The 19,032-nt window shown below is 41.6% G+C and overlaps 1 protein-coding gene across 1 annotated transcript in view; it reads left to right on the forward strand.

Moving 5' to 3' along the window:
* The first annotated feature begins 318 nt into the window (after positions 1-318).
* PCDH11X (protocadherin 11 X-linked) overlaps positions 319-19,032 on the forward strand; it is an 887,832-nt gene continuing 869,118 nt past the window's right edge. The window contains exons 1-2 of the mRNA XM_067548389.1: positions 319-1,009; positions 1,749-2,444. The gene's annotated coding sequence lies outside the window, so the exon portion shown is untranslated. The remainder of the gene's footprint in view (positions 1,010-1,748; positions 2,445-19,032) is intronic.

The following is a 19,032-nucleotide window of genomic DNA, read 5'->3' on the forward strand; positions in this document are numbered from 1 at the left end:
AACTCCGTCCTCTCCTCTTTCTTGGAAGGGACATTAGTTTGTGAAGGTTGATGGGCAAGTGAAGAGAACAGAACCCCCAGCTCTGTCAACGGATGTCTAAAAACTGTTTCTGCTCTTCTTGCCCCAGCGAAACTCCAGTGACTTCACCTGTAAACGCCTGATTTATGCGACAGGAAAATCAGGCTGCAAATTAATATAAAAGCCAGGCGGAGAGTGCATGCTGCTGTCACACTCCGTCCTACTTGAGATCATAACCCTGAGACAGTCCGGCAAATTGTAAATGTGAAATATTACGATGTAAATCTATACCCAAGTCCGGCAATGCTGGAAAGCGGCGGCAGCCAAGTTTAATTACATTAGTTACGGACCCGTGCCGCCTCTGTTAGGGCTGAAGGCTGCCACAGGAGGGGAGAAGCCTGTCACTCAACAGCAGCACCGGTCCTTTCACCCGCTCCTCCTGCGGTGGAACGTGCAGGACACGCAGGCAGCGCGCCTCCCGCAGCCGCATGGGCAGCAGCGGCAGGCCGCGGGGAGCTGGGCTGCTCGGTGTGGAAGCCCCTGGTGCCCCGGCCCCGCCGCCTCTGCCGGCCTGGGGCTCTTGCTGGTGCCATGTGCGAGAGGGGCCGCTGGGAGAGCACTGCCTGCCCCCAGCGCGGCGCTCAGGCTCTGCCCGCCCCCAGGCGAGTCTCCAGGCTGCCCGCGGCGCTGGGCCAGGCGCGGAGTCCGAGGGGCTGTGTCAGCGCGCGCGCCGCGTGCCCTGCTCCCCTCGGCGCTTCCCCGGCTGGGCTCGGCTGGAGCTCGGCGCCCCTCGGCGGTGGGAACCGAACGAGCCGCGCTGCAAAGGGAAGCGGCGGCGGCCGTGGAGCTCCTGCCTCCAGAGGGTCAGCTCCGACTTCACCCGAGCTCCCCGGGCAGTCGCAGCCCCGACTCAGTCACTTCACCCTGCCTCCCCCGGTTGCAGCACCCGCCGACCCTCGGCCTTCCTCTGCCAGTGGCAGGGCTTCATGGGGTGTGAGCGGGGCGGGGGCGGGGGCGCGGGGGAAGGACGGTCACGGGGGCAGCAATGAGCCCGGGGGAGGGGACAGTGAGGAGCAGGGGGGAGGGGAGGGGACAGTGGGTGTTGGGGGCAGGAAGGAGCTCGGAGGTGGGCGGGGGCAGTAAGGAGCCGGGGTGAGTGGGAGGGGGCAGTAAGGAGCCGGGGGGGGGCAGTAAGGAGCCGGGGTGAGTGGGAGGGGGCAGTAAGGAGGAGCCCCTTGGCAGACCATAAGGCCGGGCCGGGCAGCTCTGACTGCAGGCGGTAACACTCGCTCGCGCCCGGACTCCGCTCCAGGGACCGAGGCGGCGGCGGGAAGCGGGTTCCCCGAACGGGGCGGGGGCGCTGCTGGGGAGCTCGCCGGACACCTCTTCGTTCCCTTGCGCCCAGCGGCGCCCCCGAGCACGTGGCGAACCTGCGGGGGGGGGACGCGGCAGGGCAAGCTCTGTGTCTCTTGCCCATCCCGGGGTCTGGCTGGTTCCCTTCCCTCCGGGTTTGCGGTGGCTGGGACGGGAGGAGCCAGCCGGTGACTGACGAGCCGTTCCGCCCCCAGAGAGGACTGGGAGCCGTGGCAGGGAGCAGACGCAGCCGAGCCGAGGCAGCTGTTGCTTTCGGGGGATTCAGAGACAGAAAGAGCCAGGGCACCTTTAAGAGGAAAAAAATCCCCTCAACTCCCCGATTTGCATTTTCCATTTGTGCCCCTCCTTTTCTGCAGTGATGTAAGCCGGGGAGGACTTGCTGGCAGCATTGGGAAGCGGAGTTCAGACGGCGGCAGCAGAGCTGAGCCATCCGATGCTTTAGCACCCGGCGCTCTCCGGGTGCTGTTTCTCTCCAACACCCACAGCCTCTGCGCCTGCAGGGGCCATCCGGACCGGACAGCTCCGGTGCAGAATTTCCAGTCCATACCAAAGAGGGGGCAAACAAGGATTTTCTACCGTTTTTCCCTCAAACCGACCTAACATTCCTCTTACGTTTTATCCATAAAGAGAGAGAGAGAGATTTGCTGTGCTGCTCTTGCAGACAGAAGGATTTAGTTAAAAGTCTCACAGCACAACTTAGATTAACCAACATCAGCGTGGCGGACTGGTGTTAATGTGGTTCTTTTAGTGTGGAATTACATTTGCCTTTTACAGCTGCAAAAACATAGAACCAAACCCAAACCGAGACTTAACTAAAAGTTAGGCTACATTTTTCTTCCACGATTGTGTTCCCTCTGTGGAAATCGTTCGTGCATCTTTTGCTTTAGCCTGTATGGGAAGAAGCAGCTTGTTTTTTGGACCAAGGATTTGCTGGTGTAAACTGGTCTAACTTCCATGAGATGGGGCAGCCTTCATTAATCTAGACGCCTTGTTGATGTGCGGAGGAGCCAATGTAGATTGACATCTTTTGCAGCGAAGGCAAGGAATTAAAGGTAAGGGGGAAAGGGGTTGATTAGCATTTTGTATTTTTCATCAGGCACCCCCCTCACAAAACATTATCAGTAGTGCATCCAGACTGGCATTATTAGGCAAATACTGGCTAAGTAAAATGAAAGTCGGCTTTGGTGAAGAATACCTGGAGTTCCCGAGTAATTTGCAAAATATACATTTTTAAAGTGTCACATTTATGATCTGTGTTATTGCAAGAATGCTGAGCTAACTTATACTGTTCAGGAATGAGAGGCTCCTACAGACTGAGTCTGTGATGTACAGTTTGCTCAGTTTTCAGTTAACATTTTCTTGAACATGTACCCCACTTCCCCAGTGCGTTCCACCATTCAGTTTGATTTGGTGGTTGTTTGCAGCCATAGTGCATAACACCTATGAGAGAGGCTGGAAAAAAAAACATATGGAGCATTTTATTCATGCGATCGTAATCCTGTAATGGAGATTGCATTTAATGGGGATTGCATCAAAATGCCTAGCTGTTGTAGGGAGAGGGGAGGGTAAAAACTGTGCTGGATTGTAAATGAAGTTCTTTGATTGAAGGATTTCCTTGAACTGTGGAGGGATGGCGATGAGGAGCTTAAAGTTGCTATGCATTTGGAGTATTGGAATAGGATAAAAACCAGATCAAGCTGAAATATATTTTAATTTGCTCAGGCTCTGGGCATGATTTGAAACCGGTAGGAGAAGAAAACCAGTCATTGCATTGATGTGCTGGTGTTGACACATTGTCCAAGTTGAATTCAGTAGCAAAAACCATTGACAGGAAGGCTAGGATAGGGTATTACCTCTCTTTTGGGGGGTGGGGAGGAAGGTTCATTTATGGCTTTTGCAAGATAGAAATTGAAGGCACAAAAGCTTCGGTTACAGCCTGCTGGTCACAAGCGCAGAAGCATTGTAGATAATCTGGAAAGCAGAGGATTTCTCTCCTTTTTCTTTTGCAAGCTTGGCATACCAGCCTGTAAGAAATAGCTCTAAGATACATGAAGAGAACAAGTAAGGACTAATAGCCCTTCTGGGGCACTGAAGAGACTCTAAACCTAGAGAGGAATTGACTAAGCTAGTATGAGCCCACATTTTTTAGTTTGAGAGAGGATGTTGAATTGAAGGAAGTATGGAGCAATTGTTTTATGAAATGCTGATGTTCACTTCAGTTGGCAAAAGTGAAGACAATAATTGAGGGTAATTTTTCAACAGAGATTATCAAGTTATTCTGAGCTTTTTTTTTCTGAATTATATTCTAAAATATAAAGAACTAAGAGCAGCTCCCATGTAAGTCTCATTGAAAGCAAAAGGGATATCCAGAGAAAATCTTAATAATAAGGAAAAGATAAATCTCAAACTTTTTGCTTGTTAGCAATGAAAGAATGAAAGTAGAGTTGATCTGAAAGATTATATAGGAAAATGGTTTAAAAGAAGGGGCTGACTGTGTGATGGGGAGGGGTTATTTATTTATGTATTAACATTCTGTAAACTAGTCTCACCAAAGAGACTGGTTCATATCCATACGAACAACACAGACTGCAAGAGTACCATGTATAAGCATCTAAGTAGAATCTTCAAGTAAACAGCAGAAACGTCCTATAAAACACTCACCAGTACTTCTGTACAGTTGCCATGCAAAGGGATGGATTAAATGCAAATGTTGTACTGAATAAAACAAAGCAAAAATATCTCAGGTTGTCAGAAGTAATTTGTTTTCTTATTTGAAATGTGTACATAAGATTGGGTAATGGCTTCACACTTGAGTGACTCCAAACTGTAAATTTTGCATAAGATAAATAAAGGTGAGAGAGAGGAATATGCTGATTTTAAATACAGTGGAGAAAATCTGCATAAGCACAATGACTTCTACTTAAGCATTTCATCTTGGTCAATGTGAGACAATTTTTGTGAGTGTGTGAACTGTTAAAGATGGGCTTAGAATATTAATGGCTAAACTCTGGAAACTAGGGACTAGCTCAATAGGCAGAAGATTCTTTTAAGAAAGACCTGGAAAAGATATATGTAAATTGCAAGCCATGTTCAATTTGGACTGTCTATACCCGGATTTCAAAATCAAATTTAGCATTGCTTAAGAGAACAATGCCAGTTCTAGCAGTAAAGCTTTCTTACTTTTTCTTTATGGAAGCATTGTTATGTGGTACATATTTGTGCGTGTGTGTCTGTGTTTGTGTGTGTTCTTTATTTTAAACACGTTTTCACCAAATGACAGGAATATACTTCTAAGGAACAAAGTCTGGTTTTCTTTCCATTCAGATCTTTCCTTGCATTTTTTCTACAGAAGAGCTATTACTGCTTCATGTCTGCATTGTTCATCCTTGCAGCATTTCTTTAAATGTGAGCATACAAATGCCTTGGTATAGTTAAAGGATAATTTATATTCAGTGTAGTACTGTCTGCTCAGTGGAATTGGTTTTATACATCACAGCCTTTGCAAAAAGGGAGATCAAAGATCTGAACCTGTGGTTCTGTACTGAATTTGTATTCTACCTGGACATGAGCAATGTTATACTGGCGCCCCTCACACTCCTGTAGTTAAGAGTATGCCTCTTCTTTAGTACTCCCCTTTGTTTAGTGTTTAATATAGTTCTAAAGATGTGAGTCTTAGGCTGAAATCAAAACATATTGCTAGAGTAAAATAGAACTCCAAATATAATAAAAATATAACACAATAAGAATATTATGTATTTATAATAAAAAAAAAAAAGTCTGTGCACTCATTGTCTTTCTGGTTTCCCCCTTCCTGACTATTTACCGCTTTGGGTTTCTGCACTGATATTTCCAAATTTCAGGTTTTGAGGTGCCCTTGGGTCCCAGGTAAGTCCTGGATTTTGAAGTGACTTGCAATTGTAAAGCAGTCATGGAGGCTTTTCTGGAAAGTAGAACTATGTCAGCTCAATACAGGAATTAGTCAATTCTGAGTTTTGACGGTTCAGCTTTAGTTCATATTAGGGACTTTTTAGTGCCTTTGGCATTATTCCAGTTTGTTCTTTGGAGGTTAAGTTACAATAGCAAAACCAACCCAAACCATGTAATTGAAAGTTAATATTTTAAGGTTAGTTTAAGGAAAAACAAAAATAGTTCATAAAAGTGATAGACTTTTAAGCTAGAACCACCAATGCACACTCTTTACTTCATCTAGGCAAGAGCAGGCATTGCAGCATTGACAGTCTTCCTTTGGAAGATACCATGATAGTAAGTGAAGCTACTATTATCTTACATTTACATAGTACCTTTCATTTTGAAGGACCCTGAAATCCTTTACAACATATATACCCATCAATATGCATATCTAATATATAGCTATATCCCATAAGTAAAGTATTTATTTGATCACTGTAGATAAAGTATATGGATGGTTATAAATATTATGTGAACTTAGATTAAAGAATTACAGTTTATATCTAAACTATATGCATGGTCCACTCTTGTGATCCTACCTGCTACAGTACCTAAGCTCAAGCAGGCTAAGCCAGAGAGGCCTCGTACCCTTATTTCTAAATGTACTGGCTTTTGTGGAAGGTGGTTTAGATGTTGTTTTGATAAAGGTTTTCTCATATTAAATAAAACTTCATGAGCTAGATTCAATATAGTGTGTTCCAAGAGCCTTTTACTTGAAAGAGATAATTGAGATATTTAGAAACCTTGTCATTCCCTAGTGTGGCAAAACATTAGTGACCATATCTTCCTTGAGTCTTTGGAAGGTTCACACTGCCTGTGGAATGAGTTGCCAATACACAGGTGTATAATGTGGAGCAGGAAATTTAAGGTGGAAGTGGGAATTTGATTATCTCTTTAGATCTGTGGGGAAACTCCAGTTCTCATTATCCAACAGTAAAAAAAAAAGAAAATAGTTTAAGAGATAGTCTTTTTCAATTATGGTCTCTGAATTAGTAGAGTGACTTGCCAGAAATCATAAAAGCTTCTACGAGCTTTTGCACTTTAAAAGCTCCACTGATAGAGAATTTTAAACTGTCCTTGTAATTGTCTCTAATGTGTTATGTAGTGAATAAGAGTGGGATTAGTGGAATATAAATTTTGAGGCTAGGAGTGACAATAACTGCATTTATAATTTCTGGCACAAATCTGAATGAAAAGAGCCTTTTATAAATAGTCTTTGCTAGGATGTGCATACTTTGTTTTAATGCCTCCCTTCACTGACTTCTTAGAAAAGTTTCGCCGCTGTGCAAATAAGGAACAGCAATACTTATATAATATCCATTCAGTACAGCTTCATATTTGAATGAAACAAACCTGTTTGCAGAGAAGCATTAATGAAACAACTGGAGATTTCATTAAGGTTCAGGAAAACTTAATTTAAATAATGAAAATGTAACTAGAAAGGGCTTGGAACTTATTCTGCAGTTCACTGCCAAGTCATCAATAGGTCTGAACAGTACATAAAATGTTGTAATAGGTTTTCTGTCACAATCTCATTATTAGGTATTCTTTTTTATTTGAGATTTGTTTAACCGCTGTTAAGTAAATATCATGCTGAAAATTATTGTACATCAGTTGTACTGGAAATGAAATGTTTTCCTAAAGGTAACTTAAAATAAAGCCGTTTGTACTTTGTTCAGCTTGCTTTATTAGGGGCTGATCCAAAGCCCATTAAAGTCAATGGAAATAATTCCTATTGGCTTTATTTTGGACTTTGGAAAAGGATCCTAATGAATTTTTGCATTACATACATAATGTACTTCAATTTGGGGCACTTCATTTGGGAGTCAAGCATATTATTATGATACAGAGAGCTTTGTTGAATAGGAGTTTTGCTTGAGTAAGAACTGCAGGATTTGGCCCATTCAGCGGTGGGCTCTAAGTTAACTTTGCAGAAGAAAAACTTTTAAAATTGCAATATTGCGTTCCCTCCATCTATTTATAATTTGCAACATACTTCACCTAGAATATAATTTCATTTGAAAATGCAATTCCAGATCAACAGAGCTAAATTCTGCTCACATGCTGGTGTAAAGTGAAATCAGCGAAGATATTCCAGATTTTAGCACACTGAAAACCATCTTTAGCACACAGTATTTAAACCCTATAGTCATTAAAAAGTTAGTTCATAATGCTCAGAAGTATTGCGTGATTCACTTTCCTTCAAGTGCAACATCTTGCCTTGTACATTACTTTGATTTGACATCGTTGTTTTTGGAATGATTTTCTTTGTCTAAGCTGCTCTAGAAATAAGATGTCTCGAGTGATGAATTCTGTTTGTATATCAGTGTTTATCTGTTACATCCTTAAGGACATGGTTTTATTATTTTATGTAAGAATTTAATTAGTAATTATGTGAGCTGTATGCTGTCTAGTGAAATGGTAAGAAATCCACACAAAGACAAACAAAAGCCAACAAGAAAAAGTAGGTAGTGCTTTAGGGATAACATTTTATATTTATCCACATATTTACACCTTCAATGTCATTATTCTGTGTTAATTTATTAAACATCTAAACTGGCTGTATGGAAATCTAAAGTGATCATAGTAATAAAGTAAAGCAGTTTTGTTTCCTGTATTAATGTATGTAACATTTGGAAAGCTGTGAGAAGAAAATAAAAAATTGTTTGGGGTGGGGATATTCAGGATGGCAGATTCCATTGAATAGTACAGCATGGAACAGCCACAAAGACAGTTCAGTGGCCTGTCCCCCCATACCTTTTGACTTTCCACAATTCAGTTGTGTGTATGTAATGTAAGTTAGTATTCAGCCATTGGAATATGTTGTTGCATTAAAGGTGTTTATATTTCTGATAGTCAACATGGAAAGGAAGATGTGTTGCTTTAAAAAGAAAATGAGTGATTGTTTATGATTATTATTAATAATAAATCTGTGCCTGAGGTAGAATCCCATTTACTTCAATGGTGCAGCATTAGGCTGGATTCACAAAGATATTTAGACATGCAATGTCAGCTGTTTAGTGGAAATCTTAACTATGATTTTGGTGCCCAGGCTTTCCATGCATTGTATGGAGAGAATTAGGCATAAGAAGAGGATTCCCATAAGCCAGCAAGATGAGCGGTGAACCTCCTAAGCTCTCTACGAATGAACAGCAGGGGAAAGGGTGGGGCTTAGCCTGTGATCCTCAAAGGTATTTAGGCACCTGACTTGACAGGCCAGAGGGAGGTGCTTCCCTCTGATCGTGATTCTTAGCTGGGACCCTTCTTCTGAAGTTAGTTGTCTAAGCCAGGTCAGCCTTTTCCTCCCAAAAAATGAGAGACAGAGCCCAAGAGCAATTAATAGCCCAGTGGTTAGGACACTCACCTGGGAGGTAGAGACTCAGATTCAAATCCTTGTGCTGCTTGATTTGGAACAACTGTTTCCCTGTTATCCTATATACCAGGTGCTTTTATCACCAGGCTACTTGGCATTCCGAGTGGTATATATATGTGTGGGGGCGGGGGAGAGAGAGAGAGAAGTGTCTTTTAGTCTTTCCTGTTGGAGCTTTTCTACTCTGTATAAATAATTAAATATTAATTGAGAAGAAGAGAGACTGACCTAGTGGTTAGGGAGGAGATCTGAGTTCACGTTTCTGCCCCAATAAACAATTAACTATTTATACAAGGTAGAACAGCTCTACAAGGAGAGCTTGAGCAGGATCCATCCCAGATAACCCAGGTGGTTAGGACAGTCACCTGGGATGTGGGAGACCTTCGTTCAAGTCCCTGACCTAAATCAGGTAGAGCAGGGATTCACACCTGCAATTCCCACATCCCAAATGAGTGTCACAATTGCTGGCTAGTGGGTATTCTAGACATACAGACACCTGTATGACTGGGTTTTGCTAGTGAGATAGCAGCAAAATACTTAGTTCAAGAATCTTGTTTCAGGGACACTAGGGTTTTGGCTTGCATTAGGGCTCCAAGCTTTTCTTTATCTATGGAATGGCACCAGGATTTAGGTGGCTTTGTGCATGCCCACCAGTGGAAATTTAGGTGCTTCAGGGATTAGGCAGTGGCAGAGCAATGGTTTTGAAGAATGTTAGTGGTATCTAAATGTTGGACTAATGAGGGAGGTAGGCATCTAAATGCCATTGTGAAAATGACCCTAAGGGGCACATTCTGGTTTGTGCCCTGAGAAGTGCTGAAATGGGAGGCTGTCATATCCAAGCAGAGTCATTCTGACTGTGTAAGGCAGGCACAAGCATAATGGCGTAAGAGAGCCTGTGGCAACTGCCTCAGTAATTAGCAGCGTTCATTCTTCCTCCATTGTCAAATGCCAGTAGTTGCAGGGCCAAGCCATGCGTCTTGCAGATGCCCATAATTCAGCTGACCATGAATTGCAACCAGGCAAGTTGGTCCACCCCTTCCCAAAGCTTAGGGAGCTTTAAAGACCACATTCTGCCAGGGGCTGTTAAGGAGCAAAGATGAAAAAGAGCCTTCCTGCATAGGAGAAGCCAGAATTTAGCCCGACACTTGCCTGCATTAAGGTTTTGATCAGGAAGAGTAAAGGGTATCATGTGATTCCCTAAATCCAAGAGAGAAAATTACAGCAGAACCCTTATATATTGCAACTTCACTATTAAATTGAGGCTCACGCTAATGAATTGCAATTTGTGCATTGTTGTGTACTGAAGCAGTTTGAGTTCAACTTCATTGTAAATAATTTTTCAGCATCCGAGTTCACTGTAAAGAGATTCTGCTGTATGTTTATAAATGCACTCTAATATGGTGAAAGATATAAGAAGTGAGACAAAAGGAATTGTGCATTAAATGGAATAATTGCTTTACTTTATCATTCATTTAAGTGACTTTTGGAATATTTATCTGACAATTTGCTTTAAATGAAGATGCCGAGAATAGAAATCAACATAGCAATAATGATACATGAGGGAAATCTATGGATAGGAATACTACAGAACTCATTCTCTTTCCATCTTTCTGTCTTGTCAGTCTGTAAGAGTGTTGAAGGATTTAAATGTTATCCTTGGATTTTGATAGTGGTTTCCTGATAACTGGATTCTACTGCTTGGCCACTTCAGCACTTCTTTAGCCTGGAATATAAATGTGCTTAATTAGCAGAAGACTCTTTTTAAAAACACATCAGTGTCGTGGAAGTCAATAGCAATCTGCGTTTTTTAGTACTGTGAAGGGAGAAAACAAAGTGAGTGCAAATGAGATATAAAGGTAAATCAGAGATATTGTTACCCTATTTGGCTCTTTTTATTGTATAATAGGACCAAAGGAAAAAAAATACACATTTGACTTTGAAAAAGTGAGTATGCTAATCTAGTTTCTGTACTTAGAATATAACCTTGAGAAAACATCATATACACATAGATGTTTGTTTATCTGACTCTTGTACTTTTTTTTTTACATATTGGAAGATGATGTACAGCTATGAAAAGAAGCAGGCTATGATTATGCAACCATTTTTGTTGTTCCGGTATTATTTTACCTACCCCCCTTTTTAAAAAGAGATTAATTCCTTAGCATGGGGAAACAGGTCCAAATAAACACATCAAACCTTAATTTTTTAACAAACGAAAACTTCTTTACAAAAATAAACAGAAAAGGAGATAGGAATGGGGGATATTAATTAGGTCAGTTGTTAATTCATAGCTAGACAATAAACTGAATGAGAAACTGATTCATACAACAGTAAGTTCATATCTAAGATTTTGGCCTAGTCTTTATATTAGAAACTAGGTACAGTGAGATTCACTCTCACACTGTGCCAGGGCTAAAAACAAAGTATATATTAGGGCAACCTCATAGACCATTATCTTTTGTATTCAACAGTCTGTGGAGATGGGCAAAATGAAGAGATGCTCATCACACGAGGTAGCTCAGAAAAGAGAAGTCCAATTCAAAAGTGGACATAATGGAGAGAAAGCAAGAGATGTATTATGTATTAAGAAGTGCATAGTCAGTATTTGTAGTCAGATGAGTTATTAACTGAAGAATAAAGATATTACATATAGTTGGTAGACAGGAGTGCTAGTGGCACTCACAAAAGGAACAATCCTTATAAGTCTAAATCAACTCTCTGGGCTTCAATGCTATTTCAGTAGTACTGAGCCACACCAACCACATTTTTTGCTGTGAATTACGGAGAATTGTTTGTGTATTAAGGAGAAGAATTTTTTCATGGTACCTAATTACCATTGACTTTTAACAGTTTGCCCCTTTGATTTTTTTTTTAAATGCTAGAAACATTAGTCTCTAAGGTGTGTAAGAAAACATCAGATTTCTTGTTATGCCTAATAGGAAACACGATGAAAGTTGTAAAACTGTCTGGAAGCCTAGATGGGGTAGGAGTGGGTGGATCCCTTTGTGACTGTAGAGAGGGACACAGCTAGTGGAATAAATAACCAGTCATTTAATGTTGAAAGGATGGGAGGTTGTGGAGGATTGAACTGCATTAGGGGACTTGGTTCTCTAGAATTCAAATACTTCTGGAAAGTGGGCAGGATGTCTGATAATGTGGTTCTGTATAAAGCTGTCTAAATCAGATCTTTTCTCAGTCTTCACAATGATTGTTTCTCATTTGAATTGTTGTACATATGAAAGATGCAGATCAATACGGCAAAGATCTGGTTAGTGTTTAAGGCTTACCAAACATCATTATATGAATTTATCTGACTCAACATGCCTAAAACTAAAAGAGGTGACAGAAAACAAGAGATTTAATTGACCGAAGTAAGGAAATCAGGTCTTTCTAAAGCAAAATGTAAATATTGTCAGGAGCTAAGTAACAAGATACCTAAAAAGATTAGAATATAAATTTCTTTAGATTCTTTTAGATCAGTGCGCCACTGAATTAAACTTTGTCAACTGAAATGGAAGAGCATGAAACTGATTAAATTTGATCATACAAATGAGACATGGGGTAAAATTTTCAAAAGAGCATAAGTGACTTAGGCTCTGAAGTCCCATTTTCAAAAATTGACATAGGCACTTAGGAGTCTCAGTCTCACTGACTTTAAATGAGTCTTAGGCTCTTAAGTCACTTAGGCACATTTGAAAATTTTTACCCATTTTCAGCGTCATAACCATAATCAAAATGTAGCCATGATGATTGTTCCAAGCTTTCCTACACTATTCAACATCAGCCTCATTCAGGAGTAGTTTCATTATCTTCTACACTCAAAAGATGGCATAACTGGTGATTATGCAATTAAAAACAATTAAATCCAAAGACTTGAACGTGATTTTTAAAAAGTCTCAAGCCTCTTTAATGTAGCACACAGTTACCTTTTTATAGAAATGATGGAAACACTTTGCCCTGGATATATCCTTCCTGCCTCATTTAAATCCACATGTCCACTATTGGATATTGCAAGTTAAGTGCTAGAAGGGGCAAAAAGGAAATAATAATTTTAATATTAAATAATCAACACTGAAATTAATCCACAACATGAAAAATGATGGTTACAGGCACCTGCAAAAGGGAAAATGTGTTTCTGACTAATTCTTTTGATTCTGTATCTGAATAGAGAAATACAGACTATTGTGTCCAAGTTGCTAAAGATGCCATCTAAGAATGCATAAACCGTATGGCCAAAAAAAAAAAAAAGTCTGCCCTTTTATCCAACAATGAAAATATAGAGAAAAAGATTAGAACTGCTCAGGTAAAATCATCCTAAACTTTCTGGGGTGAAATCCTGGCTCCACTGAAGTAAATGATAACTCCCATTCAGTGAAGCCAGGATTTCTTCCCGGCAAATAGATGTTCCACACACTGCTTAAACCTTACTGTGAAAGAAGTAATATCTAACATAGTCTTCAAGCACATTGCAGAAGTTCAGAAATTCTTCTACAATCACTATCAACCTCATAATTAATTGACTGAAAAAGAAGGATTGATACCTTAGTTTCCTAATGAAATTTGGTTGATTTCCCAGGAAGATTGCATCTCTTCCTGTGCATGCAGCTACCCATAAGTATGTTGAAATTTGCATTGAGCAACAATTTTTATCCAAACATAGCCCAAATTTTACACAAGGGACTCTACAAAACTGCATTTATAAAAGTGATTGAAGGAGATTTCAGAAGGAGAAGACAGATAAAAAGCTAATGACGCTAGAGTTTCAATGGGAAATTTGGATTGGTCTGTTTCACTACATAGAGGTGGAATCACAAGGACCAAACCAAGAAATAATTCAGACACACAGTGGCACTTTGTCATTGTATAACCTAAACCATACATAAAGGTTATAGGTTGAGCCCAGGACAGGAAAAAGACCTGCACTCCTGCCCAGCCAGATGAGTGAGAGTAGATTCTTTTTTTCCACATGAATCTGTACCTAAATGCAGATACAAAAGAGCTGTAGGTCCAACTAGAAAATAGACAGGGAACTCAATTATTGCATTCTTCTGTTCTTATGTACAAGCTGGATTATTTATTTATATCTGTGTGCATGATGGTTTGTGGTTGTTTTATTACTGTTTTTTTGTTTTTGTTTTGTGGTCTGGTGGGGGAAACAGTATATTTCTTCATGTGATAATCTTGTCTTTAGGCCTACTGATGTCCACACCTTTACAGTACTGGTCCGCAGAGTGTGCACTTGCACAGTGGCTTTCATAGAAACAGAGGTTGTTTAGTTCATCCCTCTGTGCTGATGCATCATTAACTATACCTAGACCATCCCTGATAGATTTTTGCCTAACCTCTTCTTGAAAACGTCCAAGGGTTAGGTCTAGAATTCATCCTCTTATGCCTCCACATGAGCACATGTTCCTCTTATATAGTATATGTGATAATGGATGCATATATGCAATGTATGTGTATGGTGTCTGATACTTTTACTGATGATGTAGAACACATAGTCATTATGTGGTCTGAGTTGGTTCATTACCTCTGATCCCATAATGCACAGTGTCTGGGTCACCCACATAGACAAACTTGATCACTGATATGGGGGGGTGACATGGAGGCTGATTACAGCCTATCAGCTGTGATTCTTGGGGCTGCCTGAGCCCCACTTGATGCAGGACCCTGCAGAAGCAAAGGTGGTTTTAAGCCACCTTTGCCCTTTATGTATTCTGGGTCCATCCAGTGGACAATTCAGCCACCAGCATAGCTAAGAGCAGCCTCGGGGCTGCTCTGAATTTCATTCCAATGCCCCTGGCCTCAAGGGGCTTTCTGACAGTTGAAAATTCAGCTTTGAGCTATTATGCCAGCTCTGCACTGTCCAGGAAATGTCCTTAGATCAGGGCATTCCCTTGGGGTGAATCCAGGGAGTTTATGGTCACTTTGTATTACCAGAGTGGTGCAAAGGGGCTGTACTGGACTCGTCAGTTGGCTCAAGGTCTTCAGGGGAACTGTTATTCAGCAGTGTTAAAATCACATCACCATATATACTTGCATTACTGACTCTGGTCCTTGGAAATTTCCACTCCACCCCCTTGCTCACATGTATGTGTATACTTGCATAAGCTACTTGAGATCCTTTTTCTGATTGATTGGATTTTGTCCATTATTTAGCACAATATGGGGATTGAGACTCCATTCTTTATGCATATAACTGCCATTAATATCAATGTGAGTTATGCAGTAGTCCACTGCAAAATATGCTCTTAAATAACTGTCAAGTGGCACCTCCAGGTCAGAGTTTGAGAAATTCTTGGCCCAATATAAAACATAAATTCCATCTAGCAAAGCAGAGCATTTTCACCTGGTGATGATATAGTATTATATGTTTTGCTGGAAGGTAAGACATCAGTGAGGGCATGACCGCATGGCAGTCTTACTGTGATTACATTAAGGTCCAAACCCTGAGATCAACGGGAAGTTTCTGAGAATAAGATGAACAGGTTTGGTGCTAATTAAGTATTTCAGTAATGCTTTATTGAATGACTGTCTATGGTATTATACCATATAACCAAAATATTATTGCTATGTGAGAATGTTATTTCTAACTATTTTACTACCCTTTTGCCCAATGGCTGCTTGCTACAGATATTTGTAATCTCCAGCTCCAGCTGCTGTTAACATCATTGGAAAAAAGCTTCCACTGACTTCAGTGGTTAGGGCTGGCACCTGGCTGTTTTTTGTTCTGCCTTGCCATTGGGGAAAAGGGTATGGGGAATCCCAGGGATTTTTTGTCTTCCTGTTCCCCCACATGGAGCATGAAGGGGGGAAGAAATGCTTAGCAGACCTTTCCCATGGGCCTGGCCCTTTAAAGTGAGGACTCCCTTCCTGACATGCTGCAGTATTGCTGGACTCTAGCGGCTGCCAAGAAAGGAGGAAGGGGATGGGAGTGTTTATTTTTAGGGGGTAGCCTTCCCCATCAGCTGCTTGGGGATTTGACAAGGGCCTGGAGCTGCCTTCCTCCCTGCTATACAAGGACCTGGAACATGGTGAGGGGTGGGGAAGGTAAGTGGCAAAGCTGGCCCCAACCCCCCCAGTGTTACTGCTGCCTGTGTGAGGGGGTTCATGCTGCTGGTAGGGGGAGTCCTGAGAGGGGAAGAAGGTCAGGGGCATGGTGATAGGGGGAAGTGGCTGGTTGTTCAGCATCTTGGAGGTGGGAACCCTGATGGGAATTGAATTGGGCCCTTTGCTAACATACTCTGCAATGGAGAATGGTAAGGAGTTCATCCGAAGCAGTGTCACATGCCAGTGGCCCCTGCCGGAGCGTCCCAGAAGCAGGGTGCCTCATGTCATGAGCCCCTTGCTTGTCCAGTAACAGTTAGTTGAAATTCAAGTAAAATATTGGCCACCTGGGCTTTAAACTGCCCAACCAAAACAAACTGTTGCACTGTGTGACTGACGGTGCAGTCAGATTGCCAGACCCAGGCCTGGGTGCTTGGGGTTAAACCTGTGAGCTACTCTGCAGCCCCCGGGCCAACCAGCAGTCCCATTTAGAAGGAGAAGGAAAGCCTTATCTCGCCTGGTGGATCCTGATTGGCTACTGCCTCTCCCAGCTCTTTTGGAGGACTACATCTTGCTTGTTCTGCTAGTACTAGATCCTGAGTAGCATTTCTAGGCAATGCTCAGGGGTCTGAAAAACAACTGCCCCTCTTTCTCAGGTGACACTGTTCCTTCGGCTGGTGGACACCTCCAGCAGAGGGCAGAGAAGGCCTGGAACACCCCATCAGAGTCCCCTTAAGGGGCAACATACTTAAGTGTACTAAATAGTAAGGAAATATATATATTTTAAATAGCTGAATCAAAAAGTAGTACAAAGTCAGCCTGCAAATAACATTTACAGTCTGAGTTCCTCATATGTAATTCATCTTGGCAGGTACAGTACTTTCAGGTTTTATTGTATTATAAACTTAAAAAAAAAACTTGAAAGAAATCATTTGAAAAGGGTTTAAAGTAAGTGATTTAGATGAGGTTGGCAGGTGGTGCAATATGGCTGTTTCAGGATTAACTAAATTCTGAAAATGCTGTCACTTCACAGTATTGGATCTATGTCTTGATTTAGTCATTGGTAAGGCAAAAGTCATCACCTTGCTGAACAAACTGTGCAAGGCATTAGTTGATGATGGTATCAAACAGAAACAGCAGACGCCATTTTCTGAGCAACTTTGGAATCTTGAATGGTTAAAAGGACAATTGCATCAAAATGTCTTCTCTAACTGCCATTTAATTTGAACGTTTGTCATTGATGTAACATGATTTTCCTATTTTTGTGAATATATAATAAAATATATCGGAGGGAAAAGAAAGACAAAGGCTATAGTAGAACCTCTAAGGAACAGTGGAGTTAAAAATGATGAAAGAGAATTTCAGAATGTCAGAACTCCTAATAAAACCACCATTCACTTTCTAATAGGAAACAGGAATAGAGACCTATGGAATGGAGCTCAGAAGAAAAAAAGAAGGAAAAGTAGAAATGAACTAAAATAAGGTTAAGTTACCAAAAGTTGATGGCCCCAAATCATCTGTGGTTTAACTCTTCAAATTTCAGTGACCCATGGAATTACACGTGTGCAGTTACACCAAGGATGAATCTGGCCTACCAACCACAAATCTTTCAGGATTAGATGGTTCCATTTTGTGACCCTGAAGATACTGGCCAGAAGTAATTTTTGGCATATCTTGGAAATCAGAGAAGTTGTCTAAGTAGGTGTCTTGGAGGTAGGTAGTTGTGATTCAGACTTCTGTGGTAGCTGTTTCTGGGGAAGAACACAAGCAGAGTCCTCTCTTTCTTGGCTTCAGCCAGTTTTGCTCACTGGGGTTCTGGAAACCCTGGGGGAGCTTTAGGCTGGGAGCTGTGAATTGGTCCCATGTTCTGTCAGCAGGGATGTAACAGGTAGAGCTGGGCAGAAAAATTGTCCCAGACAAATTTTTGAGATTTCAGAAACTTTCCTGTTCTACAACGGCATGAAATGGAGACCTTCTGAATTTCAGGGTTTGTGAAAAACGAGGGACATATCTCCCTCGTCCCAGAATATCCAGTAGGCCAGTCGTGTGGTCACTGTGATGGTTCTAAGGGCATCCAGGACTGTCAGTCACCATATTACCCCTGCCTCCAGCAAGAAGGAGTCTGTCCTGTGGTAGCTGTGTGTCAATTCCCTAAAATTCTCAGTGTTTCAGCCACTCAAGCACTCTCCTTTCGGCTATGCCAGCTTTATCTTTGCCTTGCAGGTTAATAAGAGGTGCACTGCACTTTGATCCCCTAGTCCCTTTGAATCATTCCCTTGTGATAGTAACACCAACTACACACAGAAATACAAGATCCTTTGCACCCAGAAGTGCTGTGTAACCCAGTTTTATCTCAAACCACCACTCCTGTAAACCACACAGCACTTGTGAACACTTATATTAAAAACAAAAGTAGGCTTATTGAAGAATGAATAAAGATTTACCTAAAAGTGATGGAAACAACTGGTTACAACACAAAACAAAATAATAAAATGCAAACTTTTCCTGTAAAATAAAGTAGGCTTTCCCTCGAAAGTTCAGTCCGTTGCAGAGCTGGCTGTACTTTAATGAACCAGGATCCAAGCGTTTACGAGAGGTCCTCTGCTCCTCAAGAGATTTGTTCAGTGAATGGATACCAAAGGCCTTTCCCTACCCGCTGTTATACTGAAACAGTCCTTTGTCTTTTTTCATAGTCAAAGTAATCTGCTGCCTGCTGTTATGGTCCTTTTCAGCTCCAAGAGCTTTTGATTGTTGGCAATTGTCTGTGATGGCTTTCCATTAACTGTTCTGGGATGGGCCAAAGTCGATAACAGCACCTTGCATTACCTTGCCAGATGACTAGGGAGAGGTGACAATTCTCTCTTGCTCAAATGGGTCATCACCAAGACACTTTACCCTGGTGACTAATTTCTGCTCCAAGTCCATGAAGCATACATTCTGTATAAATACATTATTCCTTAAGTATTATCCATATGTACGACTCAGAATGATTAGGAGCAATGACAAATAATGAGCTTTCTGCAGATACCTTACATGTTACTCTTTATGGATAAATATCCTGTACAATATGTGTTTAGTGTAGTGAGGTAGGTCTGAGGTGAGAATTGTTTGCAAAGAATCCGGGACCCTTTGCAAAGGAGCTATAATGTCACAGGCATGCATGTGGGATGTGGGAGAACCAGATATAATTCCTTGCGCTCCCAGATTCAGACCAAGCATTTAAATTTCAATCTGCCACATCTCAAGTGTGGGCC

This window comes from Emydura macquarii, unplaced genomic scaffold (assembly GCF_026122565.2).
Source record: "Emydura macquarii macquarii isolate MOO-44397 ecotype Brisbane River unplaced genomic scaffold, CSIRO-AGI_Emac_v2 contig_1253, whole genome shotgun sequence".
Lineage (NCBI taxonomy): Eukaryota > Metazoa > Chordata > Testudines > Chelidae > Emydura > Emydura macquarii.